We start from the raw sequence: 15,074 nt of genomic DNA, 5'->3' as shown, positions 1-15,074 counted from the left end.
ATCTGTAGGCTGAAAGGCAGAGTATATAGGATCACCTCAAAGGGTTCTTCACAGCCCTAAAACTGAGAGTCTGGTAATAATTCAATATGGGGCCATACACATATAAAATGTTCCCAAATATAAAAGCATAAAATGTGTACTATATAAATAAGTCACTACAAAAAAAAAGATGTAATGTTTATAGCTGGGCAAAAAGATGCCCAAGGAAGTAACTTTACTAAGGAACAAAATGATAATGAATTCGGATCAAAAGAAATAAATGAGTAAGGAAAAGATTTTGGTGACTTTCCAAAACTAAACTTAAGGCAGTTGCTCAATAAAAATTTAGCAATATTTATTCAAGATAAAAACTTCAGGATTTGAACAAGCTGTTCTAATTTTAATATCAAATAGAGGCTTAAAATGGAAATTAATGCACTTACTCCCACAAGATAAAGACATCAAAAATATAATTTTAAGCAAAATTGTGGTATTACAGAAGTATTTTAGTAATTTATGACTGACAAACTGGTAAGCATAATACCTATAGTGGAACTATTTCCTACCAGTATAAAGCACTCTGAAAAGATAAAGGGTGCTTGGTTTCCCAAAACAACAAACCATATAAACATTTCTAGGATATTCTTAGTAAAATACACATTTTAAAATGCTCATGAATTGTCTTGCAAATCTAATCAACCTTCACATAACATGGAATCCATGGGAAATGTTTTAGTTTGTAAGTTTTGTAAATAAAACAGACTTTAAACTTAATTATGTGATATTATGGCTCATTTTTCAGTTGAGCACTATAAATATCAGATACTGTATCCAATAAATCCACAGACGGGGTCTACTTAGGGCATAAAAATTCCCTTATCTTGTGTAATTCCTTAGGTCTCCAAACACAGCCTTCCCACCTGCCTCCAAGCACATCAGGTACAATGCAACACCAGAGAGCCTGCGCATTCTTTTCACTCACTGTTTTATTTCTAAACCACTCGCTGAGATTGCTTTGTTGCAGCTAATTCCATAATGCCTTCTAACATGTGTCTACTAAACTTGCTGCCCATTTTCTTCCTTCCCTTACCTGCTCAATTTGTCACTTGCTACCACTTTCCTAGCTTCAACCTTGGTTTCTCTCTCTTGAAATAACACTGCTCTTTCAACAATTCCAATGGCCACCTTGCATGAGCATCCTTGACGAGTCCACTTGGCCCCAAGACCTCCTGCTCTACAGATGGGGTTACCATTAGCTCTGTCCAGCCCTTTAGAAAAACAAAACCTACCTTTTAATAATATTCTAATAGGTAGGGTTCATTAACTGGTTAAAACCACATAATGTTGAAAATGCCTCAGCACTGCCTGATGATGTTAAATACTGACTGAGCGTATAGAAACAAGAGCATATTCATTTGGCAAGATCATAAAGGATTGTTCACTTGGTCAATAAATAATTATTAAGCACCTATTATGTATCAGGCACTGTGCCAGGCCCTGAGACTGGTAAACAACATATATTCCATGACCATGGACACTTTAAAATCGAATGGGAATAAACATTTGACAAGTAATTGTGAGATAAGGGAGAGATGCAAATACTTTCGAACTGTATGAAAAAGGAGGCCTAGCCTATTCTGGCATGTTAAAGAAATCTGGGTGAGGGATGAAGTCAGGGAAAGGACACTACAAATTATTCCATGTAAACAGTCAACTCACAGATGGAGGCATTGGAGCTTAAAAGAAGTGACCAGCTTGCACCATGAACTAAAGGCTAAAGGGTAGTTGGCTCAGTATATACACTTGTCTCTCTATCTTCCTACCTCTGCCCTAAATAATTTTCAGGCTGCATCGCTTTCCTTCTTCTCACTCACCCCCACCTCCGCCATCCATTTCATTAGCTATTTCTTATGGACTAAACTGTGTCCCCTAAAAATTAATATATTGAAGTCCTAAAGCCCATGTGACTCTATTTGGAGATGAGGATCTTCAAAGAGGTAATTAAGATGAGAAGTCATAAGGATGGGGCCCTAATCTGATAAAGCTGGTGTCCTTATAAGAAGAGGATGAGACACCAGAGCAAGTCTCTCACTCTCTCCTTCTCTCTCTTTCTACTCCCCACCTCCCTTTTATGGGTACAGAGTAAAGGCCATGTGAGGGCACAGAGAGAAGGTGGCTATCTACAAGCTGAGGAGAGAAGCCTCACTAGAAACCAAGTCTGCTGGAGCCTTGATCTTGGACTGTTTCTATTGTTTAAGTCACCCCATCTGTGGTATTTTGTTATAGCAGCATAAGCTGACTTATACATTATTTGTCTCTGTGTGCTTAGAGGAATCTGCTGCCCTCTTTCCAGACCATCTTGCACAAGTATGTACAATCAGCACAGCTATTATATTTGTGTTCTATTGCTCCATAACAATTTACCACACACTTAATGGTTTACAATACCCATTTATTATCTCAGTTTCCATGGGTCAATAGTGTAGGCAGAATTTGTTTCCTTGCAGCTGCAATAACTACGGTGGCTCCTTCAAACTCAGCAGTGACTCTCAAAGTTTCCAGTTTCTTTTTAAGGAGTTAATCTGATTAGGTCGGGCCTCCCCAGTATGATATTTCTTTTGATTGATTCAAAGGGAACTGGTTAAGGTACTTAATGACATATGTAAAACTCTTTGTCACCTTTGGAATTAATTATATGCAAAGCTCCTGTCCAAATTCAAGGGGAGGCAATTGCATTTGGTATGTATACAGGGGGTGAGAATCTTGGTGGAACATATTAGATTGTTACCTACCATAGATATTATTTTATTATTATTATTATTCAGCACTGAATGCTATGCACAGAGCTTTGGCATGGAGTTTCTGCTGTAGTCTAGCTTAAAACCATGTACAAATGAAAAGATGGTAACACACAGCAGTAAGTGTGAATGCCATAGAAGTGGTGTAGATAATCTAATGTCACAGGTGTTCTGAGGTGTTTCCTGGGGCCAGATTGAGGCTTCTTGGGGCCCTAAAGATTGGAGCCCAAGGCAGAACCCCACGTTGTCCAGAAGGTAGTGCCTCTTCAATTCATAACCAGACAGGATTCAACAGAGAGTGCTGGAGTATGAAGAGAAGACAGGGAGAAAGGAGGGCATTCTTGGCAGAAGAAACGAAAGAACCAAAATGTTAGAAGGGTGGCAAAAGGAATGGTTAGGAAATGAGTAGTTCAAAAGTTTATTAGAAGCAGATTTACCTGCTTCTGCTTTGTTTTTACTTCTGGGAGGGTCTTCCCTCTTATTTTCCTCCTATAATCTCTGCCTCCTGAAACCTACCTGTTACGGGTTGAGCTGTGCCCACCTCCATCCTCTGCAAATTCATATGTTGAAGTTCTAACAATTAGTACCTCAGATTGTGATCATATTTGGAATAAGGGTCATTGCAAATATAATTTGTTAAGATGATGCCACACTGGATAAGGTGAGTTCCTAATCCAATATGACTGTGGTCTTTATAAAAAGGGTAATTTGGACAGAGAAACACGCACAAAGAGAAGACCATGCAAACATAAATGCAGAGATTAGAGACATGGGTCCACAAGCCAAGGAATGCCATCGGCTGCCAGCAAACACCAGGAGCTGGACGAGAGCTGTAGAACAGATTCTCTCTCACAGATGTCAAAAGGAGCCAATCTGCTGACTGACACCTTGCTCTCAAGCTTCTAGGCTCTAGAAGTATGAAGTATTTTTCTGTTGTTTAAGCCACTCAGTTTGTGGTACTTTGTTATGGCAGTCCTAGCAGAATAGTGTACTGCCCGGTCATCCACCTCAATGTTACCTGCTCCCAGAACCCTTCCTCTTGTGGTCCCCTCCAAACCTCATCGTTACCTTCTCACCTTTCCACCCTCGGATGCTTGGCTGGCACTCTCCTTAGAATGGCAAGCACTTGTGTGAGAGACATGCCCGAGCTTGTCTTCTCTCTGATAGACTGGAAGCTCCTGGAAGCTCTAGTAACTCATCTGAATAAGTTGAATTCATATTTTTATTCCTGAAGCTTATCACACCTGGCACATGGTAGGTACTCAACATATGTTTGTTGATTAGAAGTGACCTAAAGAAAAACCTTACAGGGAACAAAGCTACAGGAATATGTCCTTGGTCTATGCCAAGTAAAAAAAAAAAAAAATTATTTCGAATAAAGACCTTTCTTTAGGCTCAATTTTTTAGCTCCTACTTTCGGCCAGGTATTTTGATAGCCCCTAGTGATGCAAAGATGAATTAGACATAGCCCAGGAGTTAAAGAAACTTAAGGTTTAGTAAAGGAGATATTGTGAATAAATATTCACAATATAAGTATTGGTTTAAAATGAAGCTCACAGTTAACTATACGAGAATTCCAAAGAGGAAGTACCTAACCCACCCAGGGATGTGCTTCAGGGTGGGAATGGAGATGAGGAAAAGCAGTGAATGAGCAGGATTGTAATAGTACAACAGCTGGGACCAAAAGACTGGGCCTCCCCACTCTCCTTTGGGGGTGACTGCTAACACATAGGCCGGTTTTGATCTTAGCTCTCCCAGCAATGTTTATTTGAACAATTCAGCATTTCGCTGAGTAGCAGGTGATTAGGCATGAATTTACAGAGAAAGGATCAGTAGGTGGCACAGTTACAAAACAGCCACCGCCTGTAGTTAGTGGTTACCCCTACCAGGAATGAGTTCTGAAAAGGCGGCAGGAGGGATGGCTATGATGAGCTGGAACAGATCGGAATGCAAGCCAAGAAAGTGCAAGACAGAGGACAAGGAGCTGCCAGTGGGAGCTGCTTACCGGGAACTGACCCATTTCTTCAGAGAGGGCTCCTCGGGACACAGTGTTCTGCAAGCTACTGACATTCAGGATAACCTAGTCTTCCCTCATGCTTGCAGTCTTGGAAGAGTTCTGACTTAGTGTGCAATCACACGATAAAGCAATGGCCCCTGCTTTGGGATAGAAGTAATAGACCTCTATCCCACTTGCAGACGGCCACCTTCTCCCTGTGTCTTCACTCATCTTTCCTCTGTTTTGTGTCCTTTTCTCCTCTTCTAATAAGAGCACCAGTCATATTGGGTTAGAGCCCACCCATATGACCTCATTTTACATTAGTTACCTCTTTAAAGGCTCCATCTTCAAATACAGGCCCTATCTCACATTCTGAGGTTCTGGGAGGTTAGGATTTCAACATATGAGTGGAATGGAGGACCCAACTCAGCCTATAGCACCAAGTAAAACGAGTACTTTTGTTCTATGTTAGACTGTTTTCCGGTTCCTGAGGCATCTTGGAATTCCAAATGTGGAGAATCTTTTCCCTGAGGTGTGTGATCATCCCTCTGCACAAGGTGAATGCTCCAGCAGGACTCAGCAGGCCCTGAAGAAACAGGCAGAGGTAGAAATGATGGAGCTCAATACAGGTTAAGCATCAGGGCCTGTCATTGTGAGTTCTGGGAGCCATAGAATGTTCTGGCAGGAGAGGAAATGCAAGGCAACAATCAGGCAGTACTTCTAATTAAGCATTTCCGATAAATTGGCAAAGTGATTTCAAAAAAAGACATCAGGATCTCTAAGCCTCCAGTAATTTCTTGGAATTTGTCTCATGTTCTTAATAAATATTTAGTCATAACTAATTTTGTGTTCTTTCTCTTAAACTTCCGACTTCCTCTAAAACTAGATCTACCCCATGAAAGATGAGAAAGCTGAAATTTTCCCTCACAGTTTTGACACAGAAATGTCTAGAAATCTAGGCTGGAACTCCAGAGTTGGGGTATTAAATAAGGAGAGGCAGGAGAGAGTTGGGAAGTGAAAAATCAGGGGAAATGTGTTCTCTCTCTGGAATTCCACAAGATTGAGACAGAGCTGACAGAACCTGCCTCGTGCTGTCTACTCTGCATGGAACTTATTTATCTTAGAAGTATTCAGTCCTGGCCTGTTATCATCCATGCTAAAAAATTCCCCCGAAGAGAAAGAGAAAAAAATCTTTCATCAGCAAATAGTTAAAAGCCTATAAACTGATTCCAAAATTATCTTTAATGAGACCTAAGAGACTCCTTTTCCCAGGAACTGAATTCCCATCTCACCCAAACCATAGCTTTGTAAATGACATCAAGGTGACACACAGAGGACCACATAAGTCAGGTTTACCAGAGCTTGTCTGGCCCAAATCAATTAATAATCCGGCTGCACAACTACAATATGTACCGTGCCAACTGCCAAGCTTACAGGCCCAAACTGCAAGGCCTAGGCAAAGAAAGCTATGTGGCCTTAGGTGAATGCTGGCGGTACTCGAAATCTTACTCTACTCGTGTTATTTTGAGCTCCAAATGCCAGGCCCTCTAACTATGGCTCAGTTCCTCCTGGCCAATGATCTTACATTTGGAGTTACTACTTGTGACAATCTAAGCTCTCTCCCCAGTTTGAGTCTGGGACTAGTTGAATATTAGACATGGCTATTGAAGAGATAAAGACCAAACATCACATGTATTTCTTAAAATCACTAGAAAGGAGGATGTGAATTAGATGAATAGTCACAGTGGATTTTCCAATATGACCTCCCAACTTCAATCTGCCATAAGCAGAGTAGATCACTCTGGGCTCGCTCGGCCGGCCAGAGACCGCCCAGGTAATCTGACCACCTGGCACAGAGAATAAGACCCAGAGCTCCCCTCAATGTGGGCAGCCACATGTGAAAGAAACAGAACCGAGAAAGAACGGAATCAAACTGCCTGCTTCTACACTCATCCATTCAGTAAGTCGTGCCTGTCCCTATGGGAAGGAGTGCGGAGAGATGGGAGGACAAAGGTGCCCAGGAGGGTCCCTCTGGCTAGAACACTGTAAGATACATGGGCTGTGTAGGCTGCTATCTAACAGCACTGGAACAAATAGTTCATGTCACTTTAGGTCAAATCACTGCACTTCCAGAAATGCTTCCAAAGAAAGTAATCAACAATGCAAACAAACAGTTATGGTTATGAACCAATACCTTTGTTTTAACATTACAGCAGGAAAAAATAAAAGAATAAGGAAAAGCAATAGTATGTCCCTATTAAAATGTTTTATAAATGCTTTAATGACATGAAAAGACATTCATGGTGTAATGGTAAATTTTAAAAAGGCAATAAAATTGCAGTACAGCATAATTCTAACTTTTTTTTACAAGTGTAGCCAGAGCCCAGCCAGTGTTGCTCAGTGGTTGAGCATCAACCCATGAACCAGGAGGTCACACTTTGATTCCCCATCAGGGCACATGCCCCGGTTGGTTGTGGGCTTGATCCCCAGTAGGGGGCATGCAGGTGGTAGCGGATCAGTGATTCTCATTATTGATGTTTCTATCTCTCTCTCCCTCTTCTTTCCTCTCAGAAATTAATAAAAATATATTTTAAAAAAAGATTGGGAACTATTGGTAAATTTGTTTTTTAAAGTGTAGCCACAAAAATATAAAATAGATAAGAAATTTTACAGGCACATTTTTTTTCTTATATTATTACATATTTTCCAAATGTTCCACAAAGAGCATATGTTATTAATATAATCAAGACAATATTTTTTTCAGTTTTCCCAGTGTATCCAATCTATGATGATTACTATATATACTAATTTCATAAAATAAAAAAGAATTACATATTAGGTATTACTCTTCAATCATGAGTTAAGCAGAACAACCTAAATTTGCATAGCACGTTACCATATGTTTATCTTAGGGCTGTGCCCATTATTTCCACAATATAAAAGAGAACATATGTTATCCTATTAATGTAATTTACCTAAGAAATGGGGACCCATATCTAATATATCTAATATATCTATTGATTCTTGAGAACCTAATCAATGACCAAATAAATTATTTTCTGTGAACAACAGTAATATCACCTTTTAATTGTTCATGGCTAGAGTTGCCAGATCAAATTCAATGTGTTCAATCAAATTTGACTTTCAGATCAATAATTATTTTTTAAAATATATTTTTATTGATTTTAGAGAGGAAGAGATAGAAACATCAATGATGAGAGAGAATCATTGATCAGCAGCCTCCTTCATGCCTGCTACTGGGGATCAAGGCCACAACCTGGGCATGTGGCCTGACCAGGAATCCAACTGTGACCTACTGATTCATAGGTCCACGCTCAACCACTGAGTCACACTGGCTGGGCAACAATTATTGTTATTATGGCTGTTTCCTTTGCAATACTTGAGAGGATCCATGCAGTATTTGGAACATATTTACACTAAGAAATTATTCATTGTTTAACTGAAATGCCAATGTAATTAGCCACCCTGGATTACTTGCTCAATCTGGCCACCCTATTCATAATGTCATCTCAGAAAGCCACATTCTCTGCTGTGAATATGCATTACTCTAGTTCCAGTAGAGGCTAGAACAATTGAATTAGCCAGAAACCAGTTCATCAAGCTAAAACTGGAGCTTTCCAATTCAGAGAAAATAACTCCCAGGGAAGACACTTGAAGAAAGCCCAAGCTGGTAAAACGTGCTGTGGCTTCGCACTATAATTGCCTTTGCAGATCTCCCTGTCCCCATTCCTGTTGGATAGTCCCAGATAAAACAAGAGCAGCAGGGACTCCAATCGCCCTCATTTCCAAACTAACCCTAACTGAAACAGGTGGGAGCCCAGCACTCCTTCCCCCACACAGAGAGCAGCCCTGGCCGCACCTGCACTGGCTCCTCCCTAAAGCGCAGAAAGCAGCGGAGCCTGGCTATAGCGACCCCTCTGCCACTGGAAGAAACAAGGCAGAGGCCCCGGCTTCCTTCCTCTCCTTCCAAGGACGGTCATCTCACATTGTGATCGCAGTAAAATAGAGGCGGGGCAAGGCCACAGAGGGCACTTGGACAACGGATGTCTAATTATGAACCTGTGGCTTTCATTCCGATGTTGTGTGAATAAAGATATTGAGAAAGGGATGCAGTTATTCCAACCCTCTGCCTCACATATAGACAAGGACTCAACGTCCCAGAAGACTTTGACAGCCAGGTGGCTCGCTGGGTCCTTCATAAAGTCCTGACCCTAAATCTCAAAAGGTCTCTACTCGCCCAGCCAGCGTGGCTCAGTGGCTGAGCATCGACCTAAGTAAGAACCAGGAGGCCATGGTTCGATTCCTGGTCTGGGCACATGCCTGGATTGCAGGCTCAATCCCCAGTAGGGGTCATACAGGAGGCAGCCCACCAATGATTCTCTCTCATCATCGATGTTTCTAGCTCCCTCTTCCTTTCCTCTCTGAAATCAATAAAAACATATTTTTTTTAAGTAAACTAAGATGACTGTGTCAAGCTACTTTCCCTTCCCAGAGATGAAAGCTGGGTTAATCTACTGAGTATCTCCCCCAGGAGAGTAAAACTATTGCTGTGCATCACAAAAGGACCTAGTGCCTCCCTCCTTTAGCTCAGGGCGGGGTGGAGTGGTCAAGAGGCAGAAAGTGTGGGTGAGTCCCAGGGCTTCTACTTGCTAGAGGCACTGTAAGGAACACTGCTCAGGGCCTCGTGTGAGTGTTGCCTTCCTGGTATACAATGCCCTAGGCCTATTATAGGAAATGGATGAGATAATGTGAGCAAAAATATTCCACAAAACTCTAAGGACCCCAATAAAATAAGTTCATGGCACGTGAGCTCTCACTACAGAGGAGAGGCAGTCTCCAGGGAGTCCTTTAGTAGGAGTGTTTCCAACAATGTCTATCTGCACCCCACAGAGAAGTGACTCTAGAAGAAAGAGCGCACGCTGCTATATTCAGTGCATTTATTTCATACCCTTCCTACCTAATAGCACAGTTCCTGTCTCCATAAAGGCCTGTTCTGATCAATACTGTGTTTAACCTCAGTGCTGGGGAGGTATTTAAATTAGCACATGATTCTCAAATTCCTTTTTCCCAGAGAAGTTCCACAGACCAACTTTCTAAATATTGCTTTTGTCTGGGCCAAATCAACGCGCGGTGCCAGAAATACATTACTGCGAAGTTGCATTATAGGACAGTGCCATCATAACAGAATGGTGAAAACCAGAGCAGCTTTTTATTAATAACAGCGGAGCCTAATTTCATGGGTTTTAATTTACCATTTTCACATTTTACTATGACATTACCCAGATATAAACTGTTATGATGAGAAGCTATTCACTAGGGACAAAAAAAAAAGTTACAACTCTGCTTAAAAAAAAAAGAAAAGAAAAGAAAAAAAAGACTGCATATATCAGTGAAGGACACACTAATAAAGATTGGTCTGGAACATTTCTCTTTATGACGATTGACTTATCAGCAATAGTTACTGCAGCGGAGTTGGAAATTACATAATTGCCAGAAACTGTAGATATTTGACTTGGCAAGAACCCTAGGTTTATCTGATTTATTTTTGTAAGAATCGGGCCCTGTGAATATTTAGAAATGTTTAATGAAAGAACAGTAGAATATAAATGAAACAACCCAAAATCCTCTCTTCAAAGGCTGCATTTAACTCCATCGTCACTGTTGTGATAACACAAATAAACCAAAGACAAACCTTTGGTGATGGCGCTGGGCAAGAGCACTACTCCAAATTAAAACATTATGAGCTACTAACATCTGGACATTTTCTCCCTCTTCCTAGTCATGCTCGTCCATTCTCTGCTTACTATTTATCAGTGAGCCCTGCATAATATGACACCGAGCCTTGGAACATGTGCGCCGTAATAAGGAGTGCAAAACACGAAGGTCACATTCACGTGCAGGCGTGTTCTGACCTCTGTCTGCACCCGGGGAGGAGGCCATCCATAGCAGAGAGGAAGACGGAGACACAGAGAGACAGAGAAAGACAGAAGTGTTTTGCTAACCCCAGACACATCTCTTGCCGCTGGCCCTCCAGAGCCCTATAATGCTTTATTACAAAGCTGATTGCCCAATAAGCATTGGGTTGAAGCAAATAAGAAAGATGGACTAACCTAAGAGAAAATGAAATGAAAGAGAGCAGCTAGATTTAGTAGGAAGAGATAGAAAGACCTGGTAGCGCATCCTGAATGCATCATCGACTTGCTGGGTGGCTTGAGGTTCTTTCTTCTTTCTGGACCTTGGTTTCCTCATCTGTAAAATGGGTTCATGTCTCTTCATGGTCTCTGAAATCTCACCTTCTCTATTAATCCCCACTTTTAAAAAGCCTATTGTCCCAGCAGAATTGTCACACTTCCTCCCAAAACAATAACCTTTTGGATTCACCACTGGACTTACTTGATAGCTTCACTTATTTTGGTGATGCACCGCAGCAGAATTTCACCTATTAGTTAACGTCTCTGTTCTCGATTTTTCTACCTGGCAGAGCTCTGATATCCTTCAAACTCTGTTGGGTAATCACAGAGCAAAAAGAGTTCAAGTTTGAAGTCAGGCTGATCAGAGTTTGGATTTTGGTTCCTTCTTTTTTTTTTTTTTCCAGAAAGTTACTTAGCTCCCATGAAACTTGCCTCTTCAAAGTGAGATTCCTATTTCCTTCCTCATTGAGTTGCTGTTAAGCTGAAATAAGATAAACACACGAAGCACTCATCTGGCACCTAGAAGTTTCTTAATATATGTTTTTGCATAGAATCCATCTGTTGCCTTGCAGCTCCTAGTTCAGAAATGAGTGCGCCCCCCGCCCCTTCTTTTCTATTCAGCGGTTTCACATTGTGAGGTCAGATCTGGAAGTGAATTGGTCAGTGAACGTGTCCCAGAGAAAGGGAAACCCACTCATTTCAGAAGCTAGCTCCCCATCCTTCTTTCCTGCAGAAACACTTATTGAGGCCCGTGAGGAAGGAGGACAGTATTGTGCATCAGAGTACAGAATATAACCAAGGGGTCGCAGGAGAGACAGACACATAAACGACCAAGTGTCATGAATGTGTTTGATAGGATGTACATAATGTCGCCGGAGCCTCCAATTCTGGTAAGAGCTGCCACGCGCGTTAGTCAAAGAGAAACTTGGTGCTGGGGAAGTACCCAGATCTCCCCCTTGAGGCTACTTGTTAAAGCAGATGCAATGGGAGGACATCACTGGATTTGAAAAATATTAAGAAATTCAAGTAAAAGATGCTGAGGAGTGGCGTGATGTGACAGGGAAGACGATGCAGCCGTCTATGAAGCATCGTAGATTTAACCCGAGCTTCCAGGAAGATGGTGATGCCACTCACAGGAACAGGAAGACAGGAGCAGAAGCGAGCTGTTATTTTCCTGGGGAAGAAGACGTGGGCAGCCAAGGGGACTAACGGGGAGGGGGGAGTTAATCAATCTCGAAGCCAAAACTTCAAAAACTGAAAAAATGTCACAAACAACAATTTCGTCCACATGCATCATGAATAATACAGAATCCAAGCTGGACTAGACTGGGGGCTCTCCTTTGAACGGCGCTGCACTGAGGGACATGCATCGCTGACCCACATTCTGCAACGGCCTTGGGGGAGGGGCACCCCCAGAAACAAGCTGCTTGCTCCTCACATAGCAAACACACATATTTTCTCACCACCAGCAGGGCTGTTGCCAGGAAATCACACAGACCCCAAATAAAAAACAGGCCCAAAGAAAACAAAGAGACAAGACTCCTAGGCTGCTGTTCACGGGGCACTGAAGTTCAGGGCAAGGTCCTCCCTAGGTGGTCACATGGTCCAGATAAAATCCTCCCCAGAGTCCCTGGACTGTGTTTATGCAGGTGAATCGGGAGGCAGGGGACCTGGGAAGAGGATGGGTCCTGAGTGACTCTTCTGTGCCAGGCATTGTGCTGCGGCCTCCAGGTTCCTTGTTTCCTTTCTCTCTGTGAGGTCGGGATTATTATCATTCCTATTTTACAAATCTGTGAGGTTAAGCAACTTGCAGAGACCCCTGGGCAGTAGCAGCACTGGCGTTCAAAGCCGAGCCTGCGGACCACAGAGCTGTTGCTCAGCAACAGGCTGCCCATTGCAAGAACATGAGCACGCTGCCCGCCCGGGGGCTCCTGGTGCCTGCCACCCATGCACAGGAAATAGGTTGGTGACAGTTCAGGGGCAGTGTGATGTGTGTATACGTAGGCATCTCAACCTTCTCTTTCTTTTCTTTTTTTAATTTTCTTTTCTCTTTTAAAGCCACCTAATAGAGAAAGTCTCTCCATCCCCTTCATTCCTCTCAGATCATGGGTTCTCTGAGCAAACTGATGGACAGCAAGCTGAAGGTCCCAGGCCAGGAGGCATTGCCCCGCTTTGCTCTACGCAAGGCTTGCATCTGGAAAGCAGAACCATCAGGACAGGATGTCAGAGACTAGACAGCTTACAGACAGCCACTGTGAAATCTGGGACGGCCATCCCTAGCACACCATAGTTCCAGGTGCAGCCATGGATGTGACACGAACACAAGGAGGACACACATGTAAGTCCTACTTAGCACTTGTGCATCTGGCCTGCATACAACAGGAAACTGGATAATTTTGTTCCCTTTGGATGAGGCATAGCCAGCTGATTAATGATGTGAGGGAGAGTGGGCTGAGAAAGGGAGTTCTACAAATGTTTCTTTTAGGAGAGCCGGAGCAGGCGCGGGGAAAGAAAGGTGTGCATTGTAAGGGGGTGGTGGGCAGTATTTGGCTAATTAGGGTTCGGTTAATGCTGGTGAGTGTCGAACATTCTTGCTAATGGCTGTTACTAATGGGAGAAATGGGATCATTTGTTAACTTTGCTTAGGAAAGTGAGTGTTGAAGGCAGGATGGAGGAAAAAAGAGGTGAACATGGACCATTTTGGCTAAGCTGAATGAAAAGTGGAAAAAATGCCTCACGATTTTTTTAAAAAGAGCAAGACCCAATTTGACACTGGCCTTTATGAGAAAGTGGTCACCCCTTTGAATGTCGCCTGCCCAATTTTCAAGCCCTTTGGCCATCTTCCAACTAACCTTTCCCCTGTGCAACATGCAGATTTTTTTTGAATGAAAATTGCCTTGGAGGTTTGTGTTATTAAAAACTTACTGTAAATTGTGCTATGTCCTCTCAGTTGCATGATTTTATTCAAGTTTTACAACAAAATTGCGCAATGTATAGTACATTAATTCCTATTTTACAGATGGGAGGATTAAAGTGCAGAGTCCTCGTCTACACAGAAATGAATTGGCACTGCTATTTTCAAGGCCTTATATTTTATTACCTTTAAGACTCACCCCAGAAAATTTTTCAAAAATATTTTTCTAAATCACAGTGTCTAATTTTATTTTATTTTCTAATCCACCAAACACATTCACTCCATGGGCCACACACACAGAGCTCTCTCGCCCTCTGAATCCGCAGTAACGCCTGAGTCATGTGGGTAATCAAGATGGACCGACTCGAGAAATAAGAACTTCCACACAACTGTTCTTCACTGGTGAATTCTGAATGGCATACTCTCCTCTCTGGATAGCCTTCCCAGATTTTGTACTTTGCCACCTTGACCTACATAAGCAGAATGCTGACATAAATGCCACTGGGCAGAGCCTATATGCACATCAGCCTCCAGTCAACATTTGGACAAAGAATTGCTACTTATCAGCTTTTGGCAAGAGTATTTGCATGTACACCATGTCTCACAAACTACTCTACAATATTCCCCTTAACATTGCCAAGGGAATGGGTATATTCCTCTCAGTAACCATGGCAAGAATCAAAAATAGTTTTCAAAATGGATGGAGAGTGCTAACTCCAATGAAGACAGTCCAGAAATCTGTCTCAATCCATGATGATTTGACCAACTCAAGTTGGCATGGAACTTGGGTGAAGGTAAAATCAGAACTAGAACATTATTATTGGAGCCTATAAACCCAAGCTGGGGGCTGGATTTTACATATTCTTCTCTGCGCATACACCAAATGGACATATGTGTGTTTAAATGTTTAAGGATAGGATGAACAGCAGGACAGATCGTGTTAGTATCATTCTACCACACTGTCTGGCAGCGGGAAAATGCTTTGACCTTGTGAAACAAAAATGGTCTTGCTGTGAAAGAAACACCAAACACTAAAGCTAAACTGAAGTCTAACCTCCATATCTAGAACAAATTCTCAGCTGGCAAAAATCACCTCTATATTTGCAGAAAGTTCTCCAAACTCTGTCAGGATGAACAATAATAAATGATTGGGTCCACAAATGAGTTTGTCATTA

This window comes from Cnephaeus nilssonii (genome assembly GCF_951640355.1).
Source record: "Cnephaeus nilssonii genome assembly, chromosome: 15".
Classification (NCBI taxonomy): Eukaryota; Metazoa; Chordata; class Mammalia; order Chiroptera; family Vespertilionidae; genus Cnephaeus; species Cnephaeus nilssonii.
The sequence above is the reverse complement of the archived record's forward strand: the minus strand, read 5'-3'. Positions refer to the sequence as shown.